Source organism: Capsicum annuum, chromosome 4, assembly GCF_002878395.1.
Source record: "Capsicum annuum cultivar UCD-10X-F1 chromosome 4, UCD10Xv1.1, whole genome shotgun sequence".
In the NCBI taxonomy this organism is placed as follows: Eukaryota; Viridiplantae; Streptophyta; class Magnoliopsida; order Solanales; family Solanaceae; genus Capsicum; species Capsicum annuum.
Genome location: NC_061114.1, coordinates 166,348,291 through 166,352,423, shown reverse-complemented (window position 1 = coordinate 166,352,423; position 4,133 = coordinate 166,348,291).

Below are 4,133 nucleotides of genomic sequence, written 5' to 3'. Positions count from 1 at the left end.
TGATAACGTGTTATGAAATAAGAAAGAATAAGAATAAAGAAGAAAAAGAAGAAGAGTAGAGAGAATAGAGAGAGTAATTCTTATTACTTTTCTTGAGGATGAGAGATTATAAGATTGTAAATACAATGAACAAAACCCCTCTATTTATAGGGGAAATTTACTCCTAGTCTGAGTAAAAGACAGATGCTTCAAATCCTAATAGATATCAAAGTAGATCTTGATAGACATTCACTATAATATAAGTACATTTATAACAGTTCTCACTTTATCGTGCGGAATTATAATGCGAATTCAAGCTCAATAAATGTCTCATGAGCTGCTGTAGTTCAACCATAGCTCTTTCTTTAAAAAAAAAGGCATCAAACAAATTTTAAAAATTAAGAAGCCAATAAAACCACAAAGTACAAGTTTTATGCCTTATAAGAAAAAAGATTCTGGAGTCTCATGATAAATCAGACCATATATTATTTTAGAAGCATTTTTGTTGAAAAATGAGTTGGTTAGTTGGTGTAGATATGTCCAAACTCTACCTTTCGAGTTGCCTACATATCTTGAATTTCATAAAAAATTAAGTCATATGTAGATTAAAAAGGCGAAGTTACAACAAATTTTGATCGACTCTCAAAATTGTCTAATTGTTGAGTTATGGTGACACTAGATTTTTTGTGATGAAAAATGTAATGTTTTTTGTTTACTCTAAGAAAAGTACAGTTGAATTTGTTAGTGATATATCAAGCAAGAAGTCCCGATTCAATCGTGAGTAGCAAAATAAGATATAATGTTGTAAAGTAAAGAACATATTATTAAGCAATTACAAAGCAAAGATCAAGATAGCTTAAGCTAGTTGGAGTTGGGTAATCTATATAGATGGGTCATAATCGTTAGAGACTGAATAAGTGAGGCTGGAATATAACTAAAGTTATGATCTTTTGATTCAGACAATGAAATTGTCTTTTTTGACTATGATTTAGAGTCTATTTGAATGGGATTAAAATTTGGTCAAATCATCTTTTAATCCCCATTTTAGTTTTTTTAGGTGCTTGGTAAAATTAAAAAGTGTTTAAAAAAAGCTAAAAGTTGATCAAAAAAGCAAAAAATTGAGAACTTGGGTACCCCAACTTTATACTTTTTAGATTAAAATTCTTTTAGGTTTGACCAAAATATTTACCTTTTTATCCCTTGTATTTTCCTCCAATTCCAACAGTACCCTGAACTTGCTGTCCTTAAATATATATATAAAAACATTCTTTTTCTCTTTACTGTTTCTCTCGGTCTTTTCCGTCAAATTTCCTCTTCATATTTCCCTTTTGCTCTCAACGAACCAACATTGCATCGGAGGTTTGCTCAAAAATTTTATTATCAAATCGAGCTTGTAGTAAGTTCTTCTCCATCCATTCATATAGAATCTCTACATATACTTTAAGTTTTAAAAATGGATTCTTTTTAATAATTAAAAGGCTGGGATGGGTTGCTCCTCGACTCAGGAAATTGTTCCAGAATCACACACGTAACAAAAATTAGGAGATAAATAAAGTAAGAAGTGCATGAGTACAGAAAAATAAAGACACAGGATTTTTACGTGGAAACTCCTTGCTCAAGGGAGAAAAACCACGACCTGCTTACAGGATTTCAAGCTCCACTATATTCAAGCAACCTCTTGAATACAGACTCTAAGGATTAACCTCCTAATCCTTTGTTTTCTGGTAATAACTTTATCACAAGGAAACCAAGTAGTAATTCTACTACTTCTACCTCCAGCTAACTCTTACTGGATTCCTCAAGCTAACTCTAGCATAGACAAACACCTAACTCTAGATGATTTATAAGAGATAGTCACACCACATACCTACTATAATTATAAGCAAATGTAGACAAGTATTTAAGTACAAAATACAAAGACTCAACTATAACAAGGAAATAAAGATACAACTCGATGAACAATAGGTTCCCTGTTACAATTTCAACCTTTGATTACAGCGTTGCAATATCTTAGAAAGATCTTTAATTGTGCGTATATAGAAGTGTTAGTTTTATTGTTGAGGAAGATGAGCATTATATACTGTGACACAAGAAAATCTTGAAGTAATCTCATTAGTTGAGGCAAAAAAGTGACAGTAAGTTTTTACCAACTTTTATACTGTGTGCTAGCTGAACTGTTGACTGTGACAGCGACAGGTGAGCCAACTTGTTCCATAATGCGTAGAAGTCTTTGTCACCACAACAAAAACTTCATAAAATAGGTCTTAAACTATGAATTTGTCTATCATCAAAACTAAGGACTTAATAATTTTTTCGTTTTTGATGATGACAAACCCATACAATGAATTTGTCAATCATCAAAACTAAGGACTTAATAATTTTTTCATTTTTGATGATGACAAACCCATACAATCAGATCAACATACTCAACATCTTCAATCAACTTCTACACAACATAGCCTACACCTCAGCAACACAACATAAGCCACAAGCCCTCATATCATACCAATTTTCCCAATCAATTCCCCTATCACTAATGCCTAAAAAAGTATAGGCATCCTCCACTTTATTCTCCTTATCAATGAGCATTTAAGTTCCCCCTGAGTAAGAGAGAACTCTTGTCATTATTAACCCAACACCAATAGTTAATAGACTACATATCTACATATATATACAAGGGCAGACTACACATCAAGTTTTTCCCCTTTTGACATTATCAAAAAGGAAAGGTAGTAAATCGGGCATAGATAAGTCATACATGTTAATTCATGGCCATTGAGGCAACACTTACATAAGCAAGAGAGGAGTAGATAGTAAGGAGAAATGACAACACAGGAAAATATTTCATTCATGCATGCATGCATCAAGTAGTATAAAAGATTATTCAGAAAAGTAATAACCATAAAATATTAAAACAATTATGCGAGAATATCTCAAACAAAAAACACAAAGCTTAAGGAGAAAAAAATTACTAGTACTTAAAGAGATGTCTTGGGAAGAAAAAGAGAAAAGAGTAGGTAGGATTGGATTCTAGGACGAAGCTTTTAGTCAAATATTTTTAATATCAGGCTCCTTCACCCTTTCCTGCAGGATAGCAATTTTAGCGCATACATCTTTTTTGGAGCTTGTTCACTCTCCATTTTTCCTTTGTAGACGCAGTTGTTCCAGCATCTCATAAAGCTAAGAAATTGGTTTCTTTATCATTCATCCTGAGAATACATCTACTTTCCTCACGAGGTGGGATGCCAAATATTTTCTTTACTAGGTCTACTTTCACTTTTTCACTTGCTCTGGACATACTGGAATTTAACTCTAATCCCTTGACATCAGTCTATTCCAATTCTTTTCACTTTTCTTTCTTTTGAAACACATCCTCTCTCCTCTCCTTGTTTTTTCTTATGCCTATAATGTACTCCTCTTAATCAGAATTAATTAACTTACCCTCATAGTTACTCAATTCTTCAAACATGTTCTCAATCTCACTAACCTCACTATTATTGGTCATACTCTTAAAATCATTTATTGATTCTTTAAGAACGGGTGGAAATCTAACAACTTCATCATCAGTATTTTTAAGTGGGTCTTTTTGCCTCTTAGTGGACAGGTTTGAACTTTCTTTTTTTCTCATGGTTGAAATGGAGACCTCTTTTGGAGTTGGGATATCAAAATAAGATGAGTAAGAACTTTGAATGGTTCAGGAGCTAATAAGATTTGATGAGAGAAGTTTTTTAAGATGAGAGAGAAAACTAATTTAATTTTGGGCTTGAAATAAGGAACGAGAGAGCAACTGAGATTAAAGAATATGAAGAGTCTAAAAACACGTGTCCAGAAGGATGAACGCGACTATTGAGTTCAGGATGCAGGTAAAAGTCTTTTGAAAATAGAAGAGAAGTTTCATGACACAATTATTAAAAATAAAGAATAGTTATTACTTAGGAATGATAAGTGGTACTGACCTGATTAGGAACCTACTCCTTAAGTGATGACAGACTTTTAAGACTTTGTGTTGTCCCATTACTTCTTTTTAAATCTTTTCCTTCCTAGCCATGAGTGTATATCATTCAGTAGTCAGAATTCATTTCTTCAGGTCTTTCTGGTTCTATCTAACTAATTTTCTACTGCCTTTCTTTAGGGATCTACTAAGATAGATCTTT